General features: G+C 37.3%; 1 pseudogene; it reads right to left on the bottom strand.

The window, feature by feature from the left end:
* Positions 1-2,526: 2,526 nt before the first annotated feature.
* Positions 2,527-25,517, bottom strand: LOC148843591 (G-type lectin S-receptor-like serine/threonine-protein kinase At4g27290; annotated as a pseudogene).
* Positions 25,518-26,678: the final 1,161 nt, after the last annotated feature.

The raw sequence follows: 26,678 nt of genomic DNA, 5'->3' as shown, positions 1-26,678 counted from the left end.
AACAAATTTCTGGCTGGACCAGTTTGAGGAAACTAAATGTTGGAGAGTCCAAAATGAACAAATGGACTTTGAATATTAATAGTTCAATTTCTGGTATTAGATGCACAGGCCAGCGACCGCCAGTGAAGAATGAAAAAAAATCCCAGTTGAAGGGTAGAGTAGAACCCTAACCTCTATAAGAAGAAGAGGGAAATGTAGTTGCTGGTTGAATGTTGTCGTTAGATGTTGGTGCTGCCGGTTACCACTACCAGTGCTCTGATTAAAGACTAGGGTTTAGATGAAACAGAACAAAGAGGATTTCGGATGATATGAGTTTGTTCATTTGAGTACACGGTCAAAAGGGAGTAGATTTTCTTTGTTGTAAAGCTTTGAATATCCGGTTCAACCATGCAACTCACCGTTAAGACAAGAATTCCGTTAGTTTTCCTGTTAAGAGTACAAGTTGACGTATTTTAAAATTTATTGGAAGTTGTACGCATCTTGTGAACCGAAGGGTCCACTGAATCCGAGATTTAGGATTTTAGGCTTTTAGCCCAACAGTTGTTGCCTTGAAGAGAAATATTTACATGATTGATGGATCCATGGAGGAAAGTTACATTTGCAATTTAAATAGGATTTTTGTAGCTAATGCTAACTTGCGGTGCAATTACAGTGCAGGCTGTTGGGGGCCAATGGATCGGCTCCAGTGCAGCCAATCAGCCATATATACCAACTTATTACTTACCACGGGAGATCATGGGCCTGAACGGGTGAGGCCCAGGATGGGCTAAAACCTATGATAAGGGCTATTGACTTGGCCCAGGCATGGTATTAGCGGGGACCCCGGGCCTAAAATGTAAGCCTAGGCCCGGGCCAGGCATTGGGCATACTCATGTCTGTTAGGGGCAATGGTAAAGCTTTCTCACTGGAGATTAGGGGTGGCAATTTTTCATTCAACATGCTCAATTCACCCAATCCACCCAGTATCTAATCTACCCTTGGTAGGTTGGAAATAGGTTGCCCATTATTGGATGAATTTAAATGGGTTGGGTTGGGTTGTGGATAACCATTGGGTTAACTACTACAGATATAAGTATTAATTCATTACCTCTTTTTTTTTTTTAATTTTCTTCATATGAATGAAATAATTTATAATTAATGCATTAATTTTTATTAATTATTGATTAAAATTAGTTTTGTCTTGAATCAATGCTAGGCCGGTTCATTTGGGTCGGTCAGTCCAGCCTGAACCCGACCCAACCCATTCCATGCCGATCCGGGTTGACCCAATTCTGAAATGGGTTAGGTATCAGAATCTGATCCCCTTACTTTGCCTGGCTTGGATCGTCCAGTCTCGTCCGCATCCACATAACCCAACATGAATCCGGACTGGTCTGCTTTACTTCTCTTGACCCGCTTCGGGCAAGGAAATTCAGTACCAAATCCGTGCACAAACCTGATATGGGCCGGTCCAAGTCAATTCACCATTGACTGAACCGGTCTGACTGAATTTATACAGATCTAAATGGTTCAACCACCCTTTATGTGATTAGCTCGAAAACAATCCAATTAGATAGTTTAAGTTGGTCTGACCGGTTTGAACATAAGTGGTTCAGTTAAACGTGAAACCCGAACATAGTCAAATGACTTTGCTACTTATGTAAAAATAAAATGCAAGTAATGTGTTTGAACATTCACTACTTGTGTAAATAGTAACTATTGTTACCACCAAGCTATAATCAACTTAATTATTTATCAAATGAGAGTTTGTTGTTTTAAGTACATAAATATAAGATTAATGGGTTTGGGCGGGTTGAATTGAGTTAAAGTGGGTTTGGATTAAATCCAACCCATTTAATTTTATATAACTGGGTCATTAATGGGTTGGTGAATTAAATGAAATGGGTTGAAACTCAACTCAAATCGAACCCAACCAACCTGCCCAATTGCCACCGCTACCGGAGATTCAATCTATTAGTGCGATATTTTGTTCATACACCAATCCTTCAAAGATGTTTTGGTGCAAATCCGAGATTTAATGAGCGATTTTTTCCAATCTATTAGCCACGTATCTCATACCAAATTGTTCAGCAATTAATTGCCATCTGGCAAGGATTCCCTCTTTTTGGATAGATAAAACACAAATGCTATGCTGCAGATTTCATGAATCCAAGGACTGTTACAAAGCAAAACAGGGTCTGGGTGGGGGTGGGTGGTAGGGAAGCCGAATGGGTTCAGATAGATAATTAATGTAGTGTTTTATTCCAATTTTAATATTTAATCGTAGCATGACAAAAGCTCCTTTATATATGGTTTAAGCGAGATTCAGGTATAATCAAGACAACTATTTCTCAAGTCGATTCAAACACTGGAATAAAATTTGTAAAGAGATTCAGATATAATTAAGAAAAGCACAATCTGGATTCACATGATTTATTAATACATCAATCCAAAGTTGATTTACTAAATAGAGATAATAAGTTCATTCGATCCAAACAGATATTTATTCTCCGGAGCGACAAACTAATAAAAGCCGTCGATCGGCATTTACCGGCCATCTACTTCTGAAAGCGTTAGATTATTTATAGAATTATGTTGTTGATGAAGACCTGTACCTGTAGATAAGTCAACGCTATTTACCACACTTCTGTTTGAAGTAAAGGCAGGTTGTTTAGGGAAAGGCAAAGATGTCGTCTCGCTTCCAAGAAAAGAAACAACAGTCGACATGGTTGGCCTGTCTGCAACACTTTCTTGCACACACAATTAGCCCACATTAACACATCGGATGAACTCGTGTATGCAACATGAATCAGCTAAAGTTTGGTCCATCAACTCCAACACTTTGCCTTCTCTCCACATATCCCATGCCTGCAACAATATTCTCATTTCATCAATTTCTAAGTGATCAATTTAATCCAGGCATAATATATAAATTAAAATGCTTGTGATCAATAGAAGGCTTTACGTAGAATCAAGATTTGCAGAATTCACTCACATATCCTAATAAATTTAGACCTCGATCCGAGTGATAAAATCCAATGTTCTTCTCACCACTTACTATCTCCAGCATCATTACTCCAAAGCTAAAGACATCAGATTTCTCCGAGAAAAGGCCATCCATGGCGTACTCAGGCGACATGTAACCACTTTGCATAAAATTTTAATTCATATCTAAAAGTGAGAAGGCCTTAAATACATATTCATTCACAGCATAATATTTTGAATATACCTATTGAATTGAACCATATTTTATATATACTTACTATGTGCCAATGATCCTTCTTGTATTTGCTTGAAATTCATCCTCTCCGAAAATCCTTGCCGTGCCAAAATCTGATATTTTGGGGTTCATGTTTCCATCCAGCAAAATATTGCTGGATTTTAAGTCTCTGTGGATAGTTCTTAACCTAGAGTATTTGTGAAGGTAAAGAAGACCCTGAGCAATCCCCTTCAATGATACAGACCCTTTTTCTCCAATCTAATAGGCCTTGCTTTGTTGGATCTGTATTGAGTAAGCATTGAAAAATAAAAAGAAGTCACTTTGTGAATGGAGTAAAATGAAGAAAGAAATATAGTTTGAAATTTAGTAATAGAGTAGCAAACCAAAAAGGAGAGAATCCAAGCTTTTGTTGGGCATAAGCTCGTAGATCAATATCTTTTCTTCCACTTGAATGCAACAACCCAAAAGTCTGACAAGATTACGATGTTGGAGCTTGGAAATCAACATGACCTCATTTTTGAACTCTTCTAGTCCTTGTCCCGACTTTCTTGAGAGTCTTTTGACTGCAATTTCTTGTCCATCTTTCAGCTTGCCCTAGAAAGGAATCAACAATTTCTATTATTTTCAGTTGTTGATGGATAATAAGAAAATCAAAATATATAGTGTTTTTTGTTAGTGTCCAATAATTCCGATTGGATGCCTTTTAAAAATCTAGGCCCATTTTGGTTGATGGGAATAGGGGTCTAAAATCGGAATTGGGAATAGGGGTCTATTCTTATTCCAACTGTTTGGTTGGGTGGAATCAGAATTTCATTCCCATTTCTGTTGGAATGACATTCCCCCATTTGAGGGAATGGCCATTTCCTACCCCTCCCTTGGGAATGAAGTCTCATTCCTTCTGATTTTAGTTCCTGTTCCTATTCCTGTCTGAACCAAACAGACTATGGAAATGGACCATTTGGATTCCATTCTGATTCCAACTATGAACCAAACTGTACTAATTAATTTTGTTCTACTTTAGGTCTATTGGAAAGGTTATTAAAAAGAAAAAAATGGCTAGATTAATTTTGAATCATTTGACCCAATCTTGACATTTTCTTGACTTGATTTAGAAATAGCCCATTTACATCATGCAAATTAATAAATAAATAATACAATAAGATGCTATGCTTCTCACTATGATGATGTCACCTTATAAGCATGGTGGATCTCTTTGGTAACGGCATTCTATAAAATTGGATGTTACCACCATGCATGCATTCTGTGATGATGTTACGTTGTAAACATGTTACCTTACACGCTTCTATCTATGATGATGTTACCTTATAAACATGCATGGTGGTCTCTTTGATGATTTACATCACTCATGCATCTCTATTAAATTCAAAATGTCATAGAAAAATATATATGGTGGCCTCTTTTGATGATGGCATTCTATAAATATGCCGAAAATATATGGACATTGTGAATTCTTTGATTAGACAAAACTAAAAAAAAAAAAAAAAAAAAGAAAATGTAATATTATATATATATAGTCTTGGTTGATTAAGGAATTAGGTATTACCTTATAAACAGGTCCAAAACCACCTTCCCCAAGCTTGTTACCTGCAGAGAAGTGATCTGTAGCAGTATCTAGGCTACAAAAGCTGAACAATGGCAGTTCATGATCTCTCTTCCCATCCAGCCGAAGCATGTCTGTGCAACTGAATTCATTAGTTGCTACATTACCCTTTAACTGAATGAAAAATGGTTCACATTGTCTCTCCCATATTTTTTGCGTGATTCTTACAAACAGAATAAATTTTGTTATATATAGTAAAGAAAAATCAAATACCAATCTCATTTGTATGGTTGGAGGAAGATATATACCAGTAGATTCATGCCTTCTCCTTCGTAAATAACAAAACAAAATGACTAGAATAAGCATCATTAAGGTAATTACTGGTCCCATGATTTCTAACCACAGCCACCTCTTACTTTGATTATCTGAAAACAAATCCACCAATGAAATTCTTATCAACCATAATTCCAGAAACACTTTAAGCACTTTAAGATAGAATTCTTTTTAACAAATACAATGCATCTATAGTCCAATTTTTTTCCTTTTCTCCAGATGGGAAGGTTGTGTGTTACACACCACTCTACTTGAGTTTTGTATGGGAGTAAGCTAAATTAGACAAATTCTCTTGAAGTTATGTCAGCAGTACTTAGACATTATCATCTTCATCTTACTTAAACAAATACAATGTAATTTTTTTTTTCAAAAAAGAAAAAGACAGGAATTTCACAAAGGAAAAGAAAAAGAACTATCATAGAGGAATTTTTCAGTCTCATTGGTATATGTTAGTAACACATCATATGCACCTGTATTTCAACCAATTAATATGCTCTGATTCTGTGGGCAACATTGATTCTCTAAAGTTTCTTCATTATTAAAGTTTGGGCCTTTGTGGTACTTCTAAGAATCATCTATCCTAATTGTTCCATCATTGTTGTTAATAAGATAGCCATGTTAAATCATGCACCTCTCATACAGAGCCCACAACGAGATAAACTCCCAACCTTTCCCCTTATCTCACACTCTCTCTCTGTCTTGTTATATATCTCTTGTTGTATTCCTCTCCTATTTGTAATCATCTTATCTCTTATCTGGCAACTATACATATATACACAAAAGTACTAATCAAATACAACTTTTAATAGTTTTTCAATTCATTCAAACAGGTTCATGGTATTAGAGCCATTGAAGACCTAAGTCTGAAACGTCAAGCTACAATTATGGCATCAAATGAGAGTTAGAGAATCATCACCATTGACGTTGATGTTGCATCCTCTTCTCTGACTGCAACTCTCACGTCACCATTCGCATTGAAGTTATCTCAACTTTTTACAGTCAAATTTATGGGCTGCAACTATAATCTATGGTGATTTCAAATGGAGAACGCACTTCTGTTCCTTGAAGTCCTGGGGTTTGTTGATTTCATCATGCCATGCTGAAAACGAGAAGCAAAACCACTTGGCTTAAGCAAGATTGGCTCTTGATGAGTTGGTTATTGGCTAACTACGCTATCGACCATGCCCTAGCTAGTACCTAAAGAAATAAAATCCTTTGCTGATTGCCTAGCAACCCTTACGCTATGTTTGGTTTAAAGGAAAAAGTAGGGAAAAGAAGAGAAAGGTAGGGAAATCTTTACAAACCTTGTATGGGTTTCCCTACCTTTCCTTTCTTTTCCCTACTTTTTCCTTCAAACCAAACACAACCTTAGTGAACCACTAACAAATTCGTAGTTGATCCATCATACTTCGAAAGGACTCAACTATAAGTATGAATCCTTTTCTATAGCTATTACCACATGTAGTGATGATGTGACTTTCAAAGAACTGCAATGCCACAATGTGACTATAAGTATGAATGTTGAATCACTGAGAGGCTTTCCATTGATACCGCTCACTCTGCCACTGCCGCAACGAGGAGGCAAGACAATAGAGATAACTATCATAAATCATCCCCTCTTACCTTTGATTCCGGTCCTAAAGGAATTGGAACTGGTAAAAACTCCAACTCAAGAACCAAGCAAGATTTGTGGAGGAAAAGGTCATGCAACAAAATATTGCTACAAGTTGAAAAATGCTATTGGCTACCTCAAGTCTCAGAGGCAAGTGCCCTTTGCTACTTGTCCTCTAAGTCCTGATGATGCTTGGCTATCAAACTTGGGAGCAACTGATCATTCGACTAGTGATCTCAGCAAACTCTAGTTTAGGTGACGGTTCAAGTTTTCCTATCTCTCACATTGACCGTTTCTAGTATCACCTCTTCATCTTGCCCTCTATTTCTTAAAGTATTTCTGAATTTACTAGACACATTGATTACTATTTTGAGTTTCATCTTCATTATTTCCTTGTGAAGGGTTGCAACATTGGACATCTACTATATTTGAGGTGTGAATGACTAAAGTCTATACAAGACGCGTCCTTCCACTATGTTGGTGAACAAGCTTCTCTTGTAGCGTTCTTTTGAATCCATTTTTTGTAGTATCATCAGAAAATATATATAGTCTTCTAGTATCAAATAAGAGCTTTTCTTATTGTTTGTCATGTTTGTTAGGAAAGAGTTATTGACTCTAATTTTTTGACAATCCTATTTTAGCTTTTGCACCTTTGCAAATTATTGTATTTGATATCTGGGGTCCTTCTTTGGTTAGTTCCATTAATGGATTCTCTTACTATATTATTTTTACCACTATCTTGTTGAGATTTACACGGATCTATCCAATGGAAGCTAAATTTGATACTTCTCGCTTTTTTTTTTTTTTCTACGCATTCATCTACATCATTAACAACTCAGGCGGCTTCTTATCCCTCTCTAGTAGGCTCTCCTCCTATCTTACCATCTTTATTATCCTCTCCATCGCTTGATCCCATGCCTTCACCTACATCTCCTACGTTGTCTGACCCACCTGCATCCCCACCTTTGCTTGAACCATTTGTACCACAAGCACCACCTAAACTGCACCTTCCTCCCATGGCCGAACCTACTAGCACCTCTCTCTCCTTGCACCACCATTATAATTACTACCACAATCGATTAAATCCCTTGTCACGATTAAACCAATCCATCCTCCACGTCACTAATTGAGTTTAACCAATATATACTTCACCCAAGCTAACTCTGGTCCTAGATGAGGAGCCACCATATTTGAGGAATTTATTGCCTTCGTAAGGAATGGGATGTGGGAACTTTACCCTCGTTCCTCTAGCATGAATGTCTTGGGATGCAAACCGTTATTTTGGGTGAAGAGAAAATCCAATGGCACTATAGAGCGCTTCAAGGCTCACCTTGTTGCTAAGGGATTCAATTAAAAGGAGGAGGGTATTGACTTTCATGAAACCTTTACCCCATAGTGAAGCCCAGCACTATTTGGCTTCTACTATCATTGCTTGTCTCTCATGTAATCCGGTCCTTACATCAACTGATATTCTGAAAGCCTTTCTTCATGGAGGGTTATTTGAAAGAATGTAAATGCAGCAACCAATGGGATTTGTTAATCAATAGTATCCCAATCATCTCTTCCTCGATCTTGCACAAATCCCTTTATGGTTTGAAATAGGCACCCAGTGCTTGGTATGAGAAGCTCAGTTTGTACTCATCTTCTATTGACTTCTATAGATCACATTATGATCACTTTCTCTTCTATCAGTACAATGGATACTTCCGTCTCTTTATTCTTATTTATGTGGATGACATCATTATAATTGGTTCATCCCCTACTACAATATGGGATCCCATACTCTCTACGATTCAAGCATTTGTAGTCAATGATCTTGAACCATTGAGTTTAGGCCTATATACCCAAAACTCCACTGCCTAATCCGACATCTAGTCTAATTATCTCGGATTTGGATGTTGTATTTATGTAATCGAATCAAATTTAGATATGACTCCATCTGATCCAATTAAAATATGAATTTGATTATATTATAATATTAATTCATTTAATATATAAAATTTATATAATTACATTAAAATTAATATATATTTATATATATATATTTTATATATTATATTATATGTGAATATATATATATATATATGTAATCAATTCAATATACTATATTTATAATAATTTATTATAAATAAAGTTGAACAATAATTAACTTTTTATTTTTTTATTGTTGTCATTTTTTTTATTTTGGGTAAACCGTATAGGAACATAAATGTAATTATTGTCTTTACTATAAAATGAAATGTTTTGAGTGTTAGCAGTAAACACCCTCTTCTCCTATTACCCTTCTTCTTTTTCTTGGTATAAAATGAATAGTAACACATGCTTTCAACTTGGTATCAGAGGGAATAAATCTTGGATTAGTTTTTTTGTCAACTCTCAAACTCAAAAAGAACTACCTACATCAAACCATCGTCGGATGACATCAGTAGTCCGTATAGGTACAAACAACAACCCTTGAAACTGGTTTACTTCGGTGTGCCCTGATTTTAGGGATTTTTTAGTATGGTTTTTATCTTCATCTAATGTTCCTACAAATTTTCCCAAATTTTAAAATTAGAAATTATAGAAAATTACTGGTTTGATGTTTCAATTTTTTCCTCTTTGTCTGAATTCGATGTTTGCTTGGAACTTGTGCTTGGTTCTTTTGACCCCTATAGAGGTATGGGAAATGGTTCCACAATTTTATAATCTCTAATCTTTCTTTGGGAAGTTTTTTCCCTCGAATATTGCCACCAATTCAGTTTTGGGCCTCCTATTGAACTCCAATCGAGTGTCGCCCATTTTTTATGGATCTTGTGTGTGTTGATTGGTTATTGGAATGTTGTAGAGTTCTTAAGAAGCCTATCAAATTCAAAAGGAAGTGCCTAAGGAGTTGTAAAACATTTTTGGAGTGCTCTCAAGCAATGTTGATGTTTCTAGTGGTGTGATAACCACCGTGAAACATGATGGAACCAATTTTCTAGAATGGTCTCAATCAGCTAAACTTACAATTAGAGGTAGGGGGAAGTTGGGATTTATTACTAGTTAAGAAAGGAAGCCGAAATACAAAGACTCTAAACTTGCTAAATGGGAAAAGGATAATTCCTTGGTTATGTCATGGCTGGTGTTTTCAATACAAACACATATTGTCCGTAAGTATATGTTCCTCTTCACTACCAAGGATATTTGGGATCATATTACAGCCACATACTCTTAGGCAAAAACTACAGCTCGAGTCTTCTAGCTCCAAAGGGAAGCTTATAATATGCATTAGGGGGAACAAATCACTGTAGCCATGTACTTGTCTTCCGTTCTGTCTCTATGGGAAGAAATTAACTATTTAAAGGCCTTGGAATGGAAGAAAGAACCCTAAGGATGATGAACAGTACTAGAAGTATGTTGAGAAAAACTGAGTGTTTGACTTCTTGGTTGAGTTGAATGGTGAGTATGATTTTACTCAATAGCATATTTTGAGTGTGGATATTGTTTCTTTTAATATTGCATACTCCTTAGTACAAGGAAAGGAGAGTAGAATCTTTTCCATGATGCAAACCTCAATAATGAATCATTCTGCCTACATGTCCTCAAAATCCATGCCGAGTACAAATAGACAAGGTGTTAATGAAAAGCATGATGAGGTGGTATGTGGTTACTACAAGATGCCAAAACATACCAAGGATAGGTGTTGGAAATTGAATTTGCATTTGAAACTTGCAAAGTTTAAAACAACAAAGAAGGGTAATGCTCACCTTGCTACTATTGGAGATGATTGTCCTCCTAACGTACAAGCTCCTACACATGATCCCTCTAATGTGATGGAGAAGCTTAAGATCTTACTCACTCATCTTTAGAAGTCTAATCCCTTTACTTGTACAGGTTCTAGTAATACTTTTAGTGCTTTTGCAAAAATAGGTACAACACTTACTTGTCAATCTTCTTCTACTAGCTCCTGGATTGTCGACTATGGAGCTAGTGCACATATGATTGTAACGCCTTCCCACTTCAACTCTTATAAATTAGCTCTAAGGAAAGGCAAAATCATTGTAGTTTATGAATCTCAAATCCACAATTTCTGCTCAAGGGGAAGTTGAACTTATGATCTTTCCTTGAGCTCTGTTCTATATGTTCCTCAGTTGTATAAAAACTTTTTATCTATTAGATCTCTTACCAAATCTCATTAGTCTTCAGTGACCTTTTTTTCCTTCTCATTGTGTTTTCTATGACTTAAAAATGGGGCGGACGATTGGAACTGGACATGAAGCTGATGGAACTTACCTTTTTTATCAAGCCTCTAAGCAAGGATTACTATGACTGATTAAGTCATGTCTAGGTGAAAATTTGAGCCTTTTGAAGTTGTGGCATTATTGCCTCGGTGATGTGTCTTTTAAGTCCATTGTGCTTTTGTTTCCAAACTTTTGTTAGTTTGTGTCTGGTTTTGGTATGCAATGTGAAGTCTATCATCTCTCAAAACAATGTAGAACTATATATTCTACAAGTAATAGGAATGATACTGCTTTCAACTTGATACACATTGATGTTTGGAGCCCATACTCTATTCCATGTGTGGGTGGCTATAAATATTTTATATTGTTTATTGATGATTACTCTCGATATATATAGCTATGCCTGATGAAGAGTAGAGATGAAGTTCATATCATTGTTTAAAACTTCTTTAAGATGGTGGAAACACAATTTGAAATTCACATCAAGGTAATAAGGTTTGACAATGCTAAGGAGTATTTTTAAAGGCATCTACGATTATTCCTTGATGAAAAGGGGGAAATTCATCAAAGTTCATGTTTTCATACTCTACAATAAATTGGTGTAGTAAAGAGAAAAAGTAAACATGTTGAAGTGGCTAGTGGCCAGATGCATGTGCCAACCCACTTTTGGGGAGATGTAGTTGAAGTAATAGTGTATCTCATTAACAGAAATCCTTCACAGATCATTTATCTTCCACCCCTCATCAACTTTTGTTTCCTAAAGATTCAATTTTCTATCTAACTCTTAAAGTCTTTGGCTGTAGCTGTTTTTTTCATGGCATGAGTCCTTCAACTTCCTTTGTTAAGTCAACATCCGCTTCTCCTTCCTTTGTAAATTCAAACTACAGTGTTGGCCAGTAAATAACATAACCATATTTCCGTTTCTTTGGGTACAAAGGGAAGGAAGAAGAAGCTCACGAAGTTGGGGATAGCTTTACCACAGTTTTACATAATCACGTCAACAATATAAGGATTTCATAACTTCTGCCAAGTTAATAAATTCCAAGTGGAGATTTTTTCAGTACTCTAGTCTTCTTCATTAGTATCCTAAGTTTAAATCTTACTTCCATGTTTGGTTTCCCTTTTACAAATCTAAATTGATTTTCCAAAATACTAAACTCATTTTTTAATTGTTTTGTAATGACCTTCTTCAAAAGTTTTATAGAATGGCTCATAAATTAATCATATGATATACTATGGTAACTCTGTACATAGACTTAGCTTTTCCATGTAGGGGTGGCATTTGTATCTTTCATCAAGCATTTTCTTTGTTTTGAAAATTATATTACACAACTTATCCATGATAAGCCCATCTTGCTCATACATTTCTAAACTTTTATTAGAATATCTAGGATAAAAAATTTTCCCACCTTTGACTTCCTGCTTCCTCAAACCCAACCCCTAAAGGTCTAGTTTAATAAATATATCCAATTTCCCTACTATCAATTGAGTTCCTAAGATCTTCAAAATTTTTTATCCTAAGAAATTCTTCATTTAGTAATTAAATCTAGAAATAGCGTGTCCACCCCATATTTACCTCTTCAATCTTGCTAACAACAATACAACTAATTATCTACATTAATATCAAGTCGTACTTTAATTTCAAAGTAAAAGAGTACTTAGCAAAATTGTTTTGCTGTTGCTGATTTGGAAGTTGTTTTGCTTTCAAAGACAAAACCAACCACGTTGTCAAACACCTTCAAATTTATGAAATCTGGTTAATATATATTTTTAGAAAATCATTTCAAAATCCAAAAAGAAAGAAAAAAAAATCTTCATGAAGAAGGTAATTAGTTGCAAATGTGAAATTAAAAACATGGTAAAGAAAAAAACAAGAAAAGATGACTTTAGTAACTGATAGTATAAGTTATTGACCAAGATAGGTGGATTTGGAGAGATGACAAAGTATGTAGTCTCGTCCCAAATGATATTTGGTTGAGGACTAAGTCCATTTTCATTCCCTCAAAGGATGACAACATAGTTTGGAGATTTAACTCAAAGGGTTTGTTCACTACTAAATCAGCTTACCTCTTAAAATGTAGTTCGATGATGAGAGTGGGTGAAAATTTTAATTGGAATTTAAAAGTATGGAAGCTAAATTTCCCTCCAAAGTTAAGGGTCTTTTTGTTTTTGATTCTCAACAATAGGCTCCTACAAAAAATTTTCTTAGAAAAAGGAGAGCTAACATAGATGGGGATGCAGCCTTTGCAGGGAGGAGGAAACAAAGCACAATTTCAAAAAAGAATGGTCAGGCCTAATAACCAGGGACCTATTGGTATGGACTCATCCTTGATTGACTGGTATAAAAGAATTTGTAACAATGATGAAAACATGGGAGAACCCAAGCTGTTTAGAGCTGAAGGACCAAATGGAGGGAGGAGTGGAGTACAGACATGCTTTCCGTGAGACAATCTAGGCTATAGATTGGGTCGCTCATGAGGCTTGGAAGTTGGTATGCGGTTCAATCTCTTTTAATCTTTGTAATCTTCCATTTTTCCTTGTTTATGTTTGCCTTTTTGAGTTTTGGGGTCGGGCTATTCCCTATCTTGTAGAAAAAAGTATAACTAAGTGTCTTGGAGAAAATTCAGATGCATAAAAATGAAAGCGATGAAAATTAAAATTAAAGACACTGAGAACAGCCTGAGATAACATTGGAATCAACCCTTCTTTGTTCTTGGGGAAGACAGTGGACTTGGTTAATTATAGAGAACATAAACCATTTAGGATATACAAAAAATCTATTGACTTTACTTTAAAAACGGTTGAATCATGAACCACTAAGTCCACATAACCAATTTCCAGCCAACCTTACAGCACATCCAGCAATCTATTGGAAAATCTCCCCATGAATATGAGAGGTGTTACCCGTGTATAACTGCAATGTGTTGTGAGTTTGGTGTGTGGAGGACTCTATGAGGAACTAGTTCGGTCTATCCATAGCCACTTAAGGGGCATTTTGCATGTGTCGTGTGGACTAGTCCACACCACACTTATTGATTCCATATATCTCATGTACAGCTTGTGGGATAATTTACACAATTGATCATGGATGGGAAGAAACCAAAATTTAAGCCAACAAAAATTTAGAATAATAATATAAAATAAAACAATGGCTACTACATAATTACTAATAAATATATTTTCCATTTATGTCAATTATTAAAGGATATAATGTATATAACATGAATTTATGTAATAGTACAAAACCATTTTGATTAACAAAAAACGGTGACAAAAATAATTAAAAATGGTTCAATGTTTAGAAAAATCATTATAATATTATATTCAACAATAAATAATTAAAAAATAAATTTCAATATAAATGAAAATATTTTAAAATATTAAATAAAATGAGGGTGGTTGGACCAATGTAACATAGGTGCATTACATTGAATCCTTCTCGCAAATTGTCCACGCCATATTGTAGCCCATCTACAATAAAATATTGTTGTAGATAAATTGGGGTACAACCTATCCTTGTCCACACTATTTTGTGAATGGGGACCATCCACACCAAACTGAATGCCTCATTCTATAATGGACATAACCAAAATGGTCCCAATATATTCACGATACTGAGAACCCCCTTAATCTACTTGGCATTTGTGACTGGTGTGGTGCATTATTATATTGGTTCCATAGCTACTAAGAAAGTCATTGTGGAAGATTATCCCTGCATATCATATCCTAATTTGGTTTTGAATGTATCTTATGTCAGAGGTTTGTTCGAACTTTATGTGATAATATTCTATCATTCTCACTTGCTTGCTATCCAAACCTTCTAAAGTCTTCTGTCAAGGTATACTAGGTAGCCATGGACTATTCAAATCAAACAAGAAAATCAAAATGAAAATGCAAGGATCATATACAAAATTATCTTTTTATCTACTATTTAAAAATAAAAAATATTACTTTAAAAATGATCTGTCACTTTTTCATCGTTCCACATAGAGCTCAATTGACATATCATTTTCTACAAACCAATTGTTTGTGAGACACAATCCTTACTCAGAATTGTAGCTTGAGCTGAGAGATTGCTTCTTAGAAGATATAGTTATATATACCATGGCGTTGTTGGGTTTTTCTATAGAAGGTCAGGCGACAGTTCGAGGTTTAGTTGCAAGACTGAAGATATGTGTGGATGGGGCAGGGGTTAGAAGGAAAGAGTGTAGCTTGCAAAGATGTTTGGTAGGAGAATTGGAAGGGACCCAACCTCTCTTCTCATAGCTTTAGAGTTGTCTCTCGGTAGGGATGTTAGTAGGGGGACGTTTCCTCCTTATTATTGAATCAAAATTAGAAGCTCTCCGGATGTTAGAGAAGAGTCCACTAAGAGTGTTTAGTCAGAGTTGGCAATCCATCAATGCAGTTTGAGACTGGAAAAAAGGGCATGTGATTCGGGAGGCTGTGAGATGGAATGTAAGATGCTTTGGGGTCCCCTTATACATGTGGTATTGGGAGACTTACAAAGAGATTGATAATACTCTGGGGGATTAGTTGGGGTGGATTAGGGGAATGTAAAATGGGAAAATTTGGAATTTCTTCGACCAGTGGTGTATGCATAGGTGTCATCCATCTTTCACAAATCAGTGATGTTGGAAGTTAAGGGTGAAATCTTCGTAGTTTGAGTAGTGGTTGGAGGTCCTGACTCCATTTTCAAGTCAAGCAAGCAGGGTTTCAAGCTAGTGGTAGTGGACTGCGATCAAATGCATTCATAGGTCCCTGAGTTAAGAGACCTTAGATCCTTCAATGATGTCTTATTGAGGAATCAACCAACTCTAGTCCTTCTACCAAAGATAGAGAGGTTATTATAGACAGAGCTCCTACTAAAGATATAATAGTTACTATAGAGAGACTAGCTAAACTAGAAAGGAAACTCTCTCCTTTGGAAGTTTCTTAGCTAGGCTAATTGCTTTGTTTAGATGTTTCCATTATTGTATTTATTTTCCAATTTTATTTGACATTGTTTTGTATATAACATCTTGTACATTCAAATCAAGTTAATGAATTTTAACCCATTCTTTTAGAATTTTGTCTTTCTCTTTTCTAAACTTTAACTTCATATCGGAGCCAAGTCATTGTAACTCAGCCATGGCATATAACACTACTGATGGATCTAAGGCAATGAGCTCAAGCTTGATTTTTTTCTCAAAGTCTTTCAACTTCAATGAATGTTAACTCCATTCCCAACATCCCCCATTTTGTAAAATCAAGCTTAATGGTGAAAACATTATTCTGTGGAAAGCTCAATTGTTATCAGTGCTTCATGCTCACAAGCTAATGGGATTAATTGATGGATTGGCTAAACCTACTCCAAAAGAGATCCTAATTCCTATTGATAACAATAAGAAAATCCCTAACCCAGCTTTCTCTACTTGGGTATAGTTGGATCAACTTGTTTTAGTTTGGCTCATAGCATCTCTAACCGAGGGAGTTTTAGCACAAATTGTTGGGCTCTCTATGGCTGCTGAAGTTTGGAGTGCCTTAGAAAAATCTTTTGCTCACACTCTCGGTCTAGGGTGCTACAACTCAAGTATCAACTTCAGAATCTCAAGAAAGAAAATCTATTAATTGGTGACTATGTTTAGAAAGCCAAAACAATTGCAGATAACCTTTCTACAGTTTCAGAACTTATGGCAAAAGAAGATATGGTTTTGTATGTTCTATCTGGTTTAGGTAGGGTAATAAGTATGAATCTCTCATTACAAGCATAACAAATTGAACTAATGCAGATCAACTTAGCATTAATGATGTTCTTGGGCTTCTCTCAAGTCATGAATCTTGGCTTTTGCAACATAATTTTTCTGACAAAAATCCTAATGCAAATATTGCAACAAATAGTAAAAAATTGACTAATAATCTTCAGTCTTCTCAATTTTCTTATAATCAAAATAGAGGAGGTTATAGTCATGGAAGAGGCAGGGGAGTGGCAGTCAGCCCTCTAGTCATTGACAAGGCCATGGAAGAGGAAACACCATCATTTGTCAACTTTGCAACAAGCCAGGTCATGGAGCACTGAAATGTTACAAGCAATATGATCTCTCTTATTAGGGAGAGAACAATTCAAATCCACTAGATCTTGTAGCCTTTCATCGTGGAATATCACACAATGGCTCTCTATCTGGGTTCGATCCAATTTGGTATCCGAATAGTGGCACCACCCATCACATGACGCTGGATGCTGATAACTTGAAAGTTAGATCAGATTATCAAGGTTTTGATCAAGTCAAGATTGGTAACAAAACAAGTATGGTGATAGATAATATTGGATTTAGCCTCTCTTGTTTGTAATAACAATGAATTTGCATTAAAGAATGCCTTTCATGTTCTTGTTCTTACAAAAAAAAAATTGCTTTCTATAAGTAAATTTACCTAGGATAATAATTTGATTTTGACCCAGATTTTTTTGTCTTAAAGGACCATATAGGGAGAGTTTTACTCCGAGGACCTAGTGGAGATGGACTCTATCAGTTTCTCGAGACAATTCGGCAAGACAGACATCTCAGAAACTCTTGTAGGTGAGAAAGCTTCTTTGGAAGAATGGCATCAATGACTTGGTCATGCCTCTCTAAAAGTTGTTAAAAATATTATTTCTAAATTTGGTTTACCATATTTAGGGTCTTTTAGTCACTTGTTTGTGTGTGAGGCGTGTCAAATGGGTAAAGCCCATCGTTTAAGTTTGCCTCTATCCGACACTATAATTTCTTCTCTACTTGAGTTGGTTTTTTCTAATGTATGGGGGCATACCCCAACTTTGTCTAATAAAGGACATAGGTTTTATGTTCTATTCATGGATGATTACTCCAAATTTTCATAGATTTATCCTCTAGAGAAGAAATCATAGGTGTTTAATACTTTTCCTAAATTTTAATGCCATGTGGAAACTTTATTTTCTACCAAAACCAAGATGTTTCAGAGTGACTAGGGAGGTGAACTTCACAGACTTTCTCCTATCTCGATGATGAAGGCATTACTCATCATCTTAGTTATACTCAAACACATAAATAAAATGGTAGTGTTGAACAAAAACATTAGCATGTTGCTGAATCCACATTATCTCTACTAGTGTCCTCATCTCTTCCTCAATCCTTTTGGGTAGACGCGGTTGAGACTGCCTTCTTTCTCATCAATCAACTACCTACTCCGGGCCTTGGTAATCTTTCTCCTTATGAAAAATTATTTAGGAAACCCCTAGATTATTCTATGTTAAAAGTGTTTGGTTGTAATTATTATCCTCTTCTTCAGCCCTACAACAAGCACAAGATGGACTTTCTCTTTGCTCCTTGCATATTCATTGGATACATTTCTTTTCATAAAGGATATCGCTACTACAATCCTATTCCAAGAAGAGAAATTATTGCCCAGCATGTTATTTTTGATTAACACTCCTTCCCCGAACTCTTATAGTCATCGACATCTACGCTCTTCTAACTCCACTGGCGTGGTTCTTCCTTCTCTAGGCACCATTGACTCCACCTCTTGTTTGGCTCCTACTATTCCTGAGGTCCCCCCCTCCTTTACCTTCTGTTGAGATTACTAATAAGGAATCTTCTTCTTCTTCTCTTGACTCAAAATTGACAATTTCTATAAGTGCGGACCTCTTACTAGTTCGGCGCACTAGGGCTCTTCAAGAATTATTGGACACCAATCTAGTAGTGCATCTTCCTCCTATGCACACTCATTCCATGGAAACAGGGTCCATGACACTTGCCACCATCTTCCTCCTTCTAGAACTATTGGACATCCCATTTGGCTTGTGCCTTAACTGCCACTCGTCACCCTCTTCCGTCCGCATTGCTTCATGATGTTGCTACTCATGAACTTGAGTCATTTTTCTGTGCTCAAGTGTCCAAGCTTGCCCATTGGCGTTCAACCATGGCTATCGAGTTTCATGCCTTGGTCCAAAGTGGTACTTAGGATTTGGTTCCTTATGACTCCTCTATGAATGTTGTTGGTTCTAAGTGGGTTTTCAAAATAAAACGTCACCCAGATGGATCAATTGGTCGTTACAAAGCTCGTCTTGTTGCTCAAGGCTTCACTCATGTTCCTGGAGTTGACTTCGCAGATACCTTTAGTCCTGTGGTAAAACCCACTACTTTTCATACTGTTCTTTCTTTGGTAGTGTCTCATGGCTGGGATATTCGACAACTGGATGTCCATAATGCCTTTCTCAATGGGTTTATTACAAAGACTATATATATGCACCAACCAAAAGGTTTTGAGGATAGCAACTATCCACATCATGTCTGCAAGCTTCACAAGGCCCTCTATGGTTTCAAACAGGCCCCTCAAGCTTGGTTCTCTCATTTGAGTAATCAACTTTTATGATCTTGGCTTTCGTGGCTCATGGTGTGTTCCCTCCTTGTTTATCTATACTCGGGATCAGATTATCATCTATGTCTTGGTTTATGTTGATGATATTTTTACAACTAGGTCCTCTCCCTCTCATGTTTCTTGTCTCATTAGTGACTTGTCTCAGCTATTTTCTCTCAAAGATTTGGGGTCTTTGCATTATTTTTCCAATGGGCTGTTTCTTTCTCAGTGCAAATATATTTTGGACCTCTTGTTGAAGACTAATCTTACTACTGCCAAACTAGTTTCTAGTCCCAAAGTTGCCTCCTCTCGACTCTCAAGATTTTAAGGAGAGCCTTGATCTGACCCCACTTAGTATCACAGTATTGTGGAAGCATTAAGTATGTCACTCTCACATGTCTAGACGTAGCTTTTTCTGTTAATAAAGCCTACCAGTTCTTACATGCTCCTACTAAGGAATATTGGGATTGTTAAACGAATTTTGAGGTATCTCAAAGGCGCTGTTAATTACGGGTTGCACTTCTTGACTCAATCCTCTGAGTCTTTGGTCTCCTACTCTAATGCTGGCTGGGTAGGATGTCCTGATGAGTTATGGAATTTTTCTTGGCTCCCACTTGGTCTCTTGGATTGTTAAGAAACATCCTACTATAGCCTATTCTAGAACGGATTTTGAGTTTCGGGCCTTGGCCAATGCTACTACAGAGCTAATGTGGCTTTAGCCACTTCTCTCTAATCTGGGTTTTGTTTCCCAGTTGTCGCCTATAATCTATTGTGAAAATGTTGGAGCTACGTATCTTGCAAATCGTTCCATATTTCATGTTTGTACTAAGCACATAGAGGTCAATTTACATTTTCTATGTGATCCTATTCTAAAGAAACCTTTGGTGATTTAGTTTCTTCCCACTCAAGATCAGGTTGCCGATGTTTCCACCAATTCTCTCTCTTCTCAACGATTTGAGTGGCTTCAATGCAAGCTTAATATGATTCTTGCCCATTTTCATTTGAGGGGGTGTATTGAGGAATCAACCAGCTTTGGTCCTCCTAGCAGAGATAGAGAGGTTACTATAGACAAAGCTCCTACTAAAGATAGAATAATTACAATAGAGAGACCAACTAAACAAAAAAAGGAAGCTCTTTCCTTAGGAAGTTTCTTAGCTAGGCTAATTGCCTTTTTATAGATGTTTCCATTCTTGTATTTGTTTTTCAATTTTGTTTGACATTGTTTTGTATATAACACTTAGTACACTCAAATCAAGTTAATGAATTTTGGCCCATTCTTTTAGAATTTTGCCTTTCTCTTTTCTAAACTTTAACTTATCTAAAGTGGATGAGGGCAAGAAAGAGGTGATGCCCCAAAGATGATTTTCGAACAAGAGGATAAGACATCGAAGATACTTTTGTTTTGCTAGAAACAAAGCGGTGAGCAATTATTTGGAGGGTGATAAGCTGATTTGGAGAAGCCCTAGAGATAGAGACTCAGAATCTCAGGCTCTTGTTATTGTGGAGGGAAGAGGATGGCCAGGTAGGGCCCACTAAGGCACACAAGACTTCCTACCCACTACTCTTTGCCTACACTCTACTTTTCATGAATTGCAGCTACACATCTCTATAATGTGTAGCTACAATTCACAGCGAGTAGGGTGTGGGTAGGAAAAATTAGTAGGAAATCTGGGTTCCCACTGAAAATGGGATGATTTAGAATCTAGGGCACAATGGTGATGATGGGAAGGTGATCTGGCTTCAACAATCTAGGAATGCTTGAAAGTGGCAACAACTCCTAGGAAGGCTAGTGGCCAGGAATCAAGTTCCATTCCACTTTTGGAAGAAAGGTGAGTTAGAAGCTACCACTTTAGTTTCACTTGGAAGAAGAGGGAGGAGAGAAGATCAGGCCAGAAATTCGATGGAGGAAGGATCCACTAGACAGGATTTGTATCTTTCTAGTGGAAGAGAACCTGAGGTGCCTAGCTCCGTGGGCAATTGTGTAGAGAGAGATTTTCAATCAACAAATTTGATGATTTGAATCTTCAAAGATTCAAAGTAGAAGTTAAAGGGGCATGAACGAGAGGAGGAAAGTGATGTCAAAGATGTTTGGGAAAGCAATGATTCCTTGGATGAAGCGAATGAGGTTTTAGGTTTGGGGTCTCCAAGATGGAAGAGGAAGAAGGCAATAAGTGGCAGAGGAAGAAGGCAATAAGTGGCAGAGGAAGAAGGCGAAGAGATATTGTATGTGTTTGGTTCTGTTAATGTTTATTGGATGGGTGTTTATCAAAAAAACATTTTGTAGGTACATAGTGTTCGCTTAGTCCCTTAGAGCACAATAAACACTGAATTAATACCACATGAATGCTTGCGATCAGATCACAACCAAACTTTCTTCTTGCGATAAACATAACGCCACAAACCTACGATGAAACTATGGTGCATCGCAAATCTGCAATGAACCCATGGTGCATTGCAGGTCCGCAATAACCCCTTTCCCAACACAAGTTCAAAGTGGATACAAGTTGAACCCGCACTCATGATAAACCTTGGGTTGTTACGGAGCCATGGTTCATCAAAATCGAAACCAAATATTGGTTGCATGTGGAACTTTAAGTTGCACGTGTGACCAAGAGCCATGTAGGCTTACTAAAAGGCCATTCATTAGGTGATGACATCACTAATACCACATCAGTTAAGTGAGAGGCAAAGGGTGGTAGCACACATGAGTTATGAGGATCTTTACGAGGAAGGAAAGTCAACCTTCGAAAGATCCCATAAGAACATGTGGTGAAACCCTAGTAGCATTCCTTGATGACCGAAAACGAATCTAATATTCTATTTCCTAGTAGAAAACAAATGCTTTTGGCTACTTCCTTTTAGGATCTCATGATCCTTCTCTTTAAATAGGGATCCCCTTTATGACGAGGGACACACATTTAGTTCCCAATCAACCCCCATCACTAAGACTCCTTAGCCATCTCCCTGCTCCTCTTACCCTAACATCTGAGTCAAGTTCCTACTCCTGCTCTCCTTTGTCCTTCAAGGAGACCACTCCTTACCTACACTCTTTAAACGTTTTTTTTTTGTTTGGTTAGGTTTATTTTGGGCATTTCAAGAAACACCCCTTTACAAGTCAGCACAATAAACGTTTTCTCACTTCATGCTGTTTGATGGTGTGTGACACTTTCGTTTTGGTGTAAAGGATCTATTAGTCAATCCAATGGTCCAAATTACATGTGCTTGTAATTAAAAACCAATTTTCATATCCAACGGTGGAAATATGATAAAACCCATATATCCAACGGTGGATATATGACACTTTCACTTTGACTCTCTCTCTCCCCCTCTCTCTCTCCTTCCATCTCTCTCTCACTCCATCTCTCTATCTCTCTCTCAAAGAAATGATAACCAATGACTGTAAGTAAATAGAAGAAAAAAGCAAGTAATTAGTAGTGTTTGGACTTTCTATTAGTGGATAATGAAATTCATAATGAGAGAGAGAGAGGATACTTTTGATTTTTCCCCTCTAGCTTCACTACAAGTAATGGAGAAATTAACCAATAATATAAGTCTAAAGAGAGAAATTAGCAGAGACAGAGAGAGCGATGAGTAATCAGTTAAAGTCTTTGGATTGGAGGGTTGTTGATGGCCGATAGGGGGTCTGTGAATATGAATGATTGAAACTAGGGGATAGAAGAGAGAGAGAGAGAGAGAGAGAGAGAGAGAGAGCAATTGTTGTTGCCTTTTGCTAAGCTTTCTCATCTTGGCCTCGTGTATACTGCATTGGGCACTTTTGGGGAGATAGCAGTTCTGGAGTGCTTTTTTGCATCGAAATTCTTATGTTTGTTTTCTCAAGTCTGGCCGGTATACAGAGTGGGAAGAAAGCAAGATATCTTTTGCCGACAGAAACCCAAATTCCGATCTTGATGGAGAGAGATGATCAATGATCCTAGTTTGTTCTTTGTTCATACAAGGAAAGGTCGGAGCAGCTTGGATCTTCCATATTCTGGAGACCACCACGACAGACAAACAAGGAGAAGAAGATGACGACGGAGGAGACACCATGTGGGATCTCAACGACTCGCCTAATCAGAGGAAAGAGGAGGAATCCGAAGGCTGTTCCTCGCAGAAGTCGTCGGTCGATGGAGACGAGGACAAGGGCAAGGCGGGGGATTAACGGAGTGTCAACGACAACCTCTTACCAGCGTCTAGTGGCTAGCATCAATGGTGTGAAAAGAGAGAACTCCCCCTGCTCCACCGATCGTCTGACCTCATGGATTTTTTCTTGTGGGATGGTAGATCCGTGATGTACTGGAGAAAAAACCAAGTGTGCCCCATCGGATTACAGGTCATCGCCACATCAATGCACGTATCGTGAAATGGCCAGCCGTTGGGGGAAGCGAGAAATTCCCCAGCGGCTCTTTTCACGAAAATCAATAAAGAAACGTTTATTAGCGTTTTAACAATAAAAGCTGAACTGGCGCTGAAGTGACAGCGGTTATGAACCAAACGTCCCCATTGATTCAGTGAATTTGGCTTCTATAGCTTTTCATCGTAGTGTTTCCAGTTTCTAAGTTTGCTGAGCTTGATTTGATTGACGGTTAGAAATTGCTTTGACAGTTTGTCAAAATACATATCAAATACTTATTTAATGTACGGTGAGTGATAAGAGGTAAGCGTTCAGCGTTATCGAACAGGGCCTTAGTTGTTCTTATTAGATCGGGTCCCACTTCAAAGTGTTTTGCGCCTTTTCTCTCGTGCTCTTACGTGAGCCTTTGTCTTTAGACCCATATTGTATTATTCTCCTCTTTTCTTTTCTTTTTTTTTGTTTTTTAATAATTTTTTTATTCTATTTTACTTTTCCAAAAGAAAAAAATGTCTCTTACCTAACTACCCACTAATCACCACAAAACATATATCAGTATTGTAATCAGATTTATCGCCTACTTGCAACTTTATTCGTGATTGGAGGTGCGTAACCTGTTGTACTTGTCTTGTATTTAATTGATCCAGAGTCCATTTATTCATATTAAATAGAAATTTATAAAAACTCAATTTCGAATGAGTACAGTGCAAAAGCTGGTATGTTGTATGTATTTGCAATGTATTTATACTCTTTTCAAATTGAGCAAAAGTTTTGGTTAGGGAAGAGTACAAATATAAATAGGTTCAGTACAAATACAAGGTTTATAATACAAATAAGAACCAATATGTAAAACGTTTTGCACTGAACATATTTATATTTACACTCTTCCCCATTACAGAACAAAAATAAGAAAAAAAAAAAGATTTCAGCAAAGAACATATCTGAACATATATGATCTATTTAGAGGCTGCTAATGTTGAGTTTAGACAAATAAAATAATTATTTAGCCAATAAAACTAGTTTCATTATTCTACTTGCTCATAAATATAAGAGTAGTCATGTTCTTCATAAAACTCTAGATCTCCCAATGAACTCATCGCAATCCATCCCATAAGAAGATGATAGTCATTCACAGGAAAAATGAAGTAACTTTCGTTCTCATTGGAGACGTGACTGAAATTAAAAGTGTTGTTCAAAGTTGTAGGGAGGATAAAATTTGGGTCTTTCCAAATCCCACTACGACAAAAAATCATATCCCTTCGCCAAACAACAATTTCTTTAGTATTGTTTGGATTAACTCGTAGAGAAAAAGCCCCAAGAGCAGGCACTTGCGGACTTACCCTTGAAATGAGTAGCCGGTTCTGCGGCTGATTTGTGGCTGAATTGAATATACCAAGTCTCATACCAGGAAGAAATATATCCGATGGATAATCGAAGCTTTGCCTAATGATCCGCTCTCCTTCTTTCAGAACCAAATTACCGTAATCAGAAGAGTGGCGCTTGTGTTACTACTCGTTGCAGCTTCTTTGGAGTTGATAATGATAACTTTCCCGTATTTATTGGTAATTGCCAAATTCCCTTCACGGTTCATACTTAGAACTCCAGAGGTATCATTGAGGGGATCCTCTCTGTTGGCGATCCAAACTACGTCTTTTGATCTTTCATACTGAATTCCCAAATAGCGTTTGCCAGACGTATCAAAGCTTAGGAATCGTAGTGCAAAGCGTCCGGCAGGAGAAACCAAAGAATCCCAATCATTAATTTTCTCGTCAGCTGATAGAGTGCTTCCTGCTTGTGAGATTCCTACACAAGAGCTCCAACAGAGAAAAAGAATTGAGTAGATGTTTAGGCTTCTCATCCTTGCTCACTGCAAATCTAGAGGAAACAAATGAGGGCATGCACAGAGGTGCATATTATTAATTATGATAGGAGTAGCTGGTTTATGAACTTCTCAGTATCTTCGTGTTAAAAAAATGCGCTCAATCCCTGTTGACAATGGGTTAGGTCGGCAGCTGAGTTTGCAAGAAAAATAGCACATGAGAGGGCCCGGGGGATGACCTGAGCAAGAGACTCTTAACAGTTAACTACCGAGCTAATGAGGTAGTAGAGAACAAATGAATAGGAAGTCAGAGCTATAGAGTGTAAGCCAAAATGCGATCTCTCAGATCGCAGGTTGCCCATATGGGAGAGGTAGGTTAATGTCCAGAGTAGACATTATGGACATGCACCCCGGGCCTGTACGTCGGTTTTTGGGTTTTGCCTTACGTAAGGTAGGAGTTCTTTCGAACTGTATAGGCCAATATGCCGAGGAGCGTTCAAATGAGGTCCTGCCGCATGTGATGTTGAGATGTCATAAAACGGTTTCGATAGTCATGTGGTACTATCTTATTAGAGGTCTAAATCACCTCTCATCAATTGCCCCCACTCCCGAGCTGTAGGTGAACAGCTCAAGAGAAAGGAGTAGATCGGTTTGAGACATTTTTGTTAAATGCTTTGAAGTTGAGTTCTCGTTAGGTCACAGATTTTTTGTTAAAATCGTTTAATAAGTCATGTGACATTTATGCTCGGACTTGACGCAAAAATCAGTTGTTGCCGATGCCAGAAAAACATGTTAAACTGATTTTGGGCCTTGATCAGAAGATGAATTATTGCGCCCTTCATGACCGTAGGATCAAATTGAATCTTTATCCTATAAATAGAGGAGCCAAAGGGGACCATTTTCACTTATCTTTTGCAAGAGCTATGTTGTAGAGAGGTCAAAGAGCTCACAGAGTCATAGGGCGGTCAAGGACTCCACTGAGGTCAGTCAAATGTCTTAGCTTGTCTTTAAGTGAATCCTCTTCATCCCTTCCTTTGTTCTTTTCTACCTTTCCATTATGTCTTCTTTTGGGTCTAAGGGTGAGAAGTTAGATGATGCCCAAACCAGGGAGGGGTCCCTGATCCAAGAGTGTTGAGGTTACCATAAAGGGGCCTGTAGCTCTAGGAAGAAGTCTAAGTTTGTCCTAACTCGGCTAACCCTTGCCGACCTCTGAGGGATAATGTAGTGATATCGAATCCCCGAGGAGCTCGACATT

This window comes from Nelumbo lutea, chromosome 8 (genome assembly GCF_056320005.1).
Source record: "Nelumbo lutea isolate HS-2025 chromosome 8, American lotus-T2T, whole genome shotgun sequence".
NCBI lineage: Eukaryota > Viridiplantae > Streptophyta > Magnoliopsida > Proteales > Nelumbonaceae > Nelumbo > Nelumbo lutea.
This window is presented reverse-complemented; position numbering and strand designations above follow the sequence as displayed.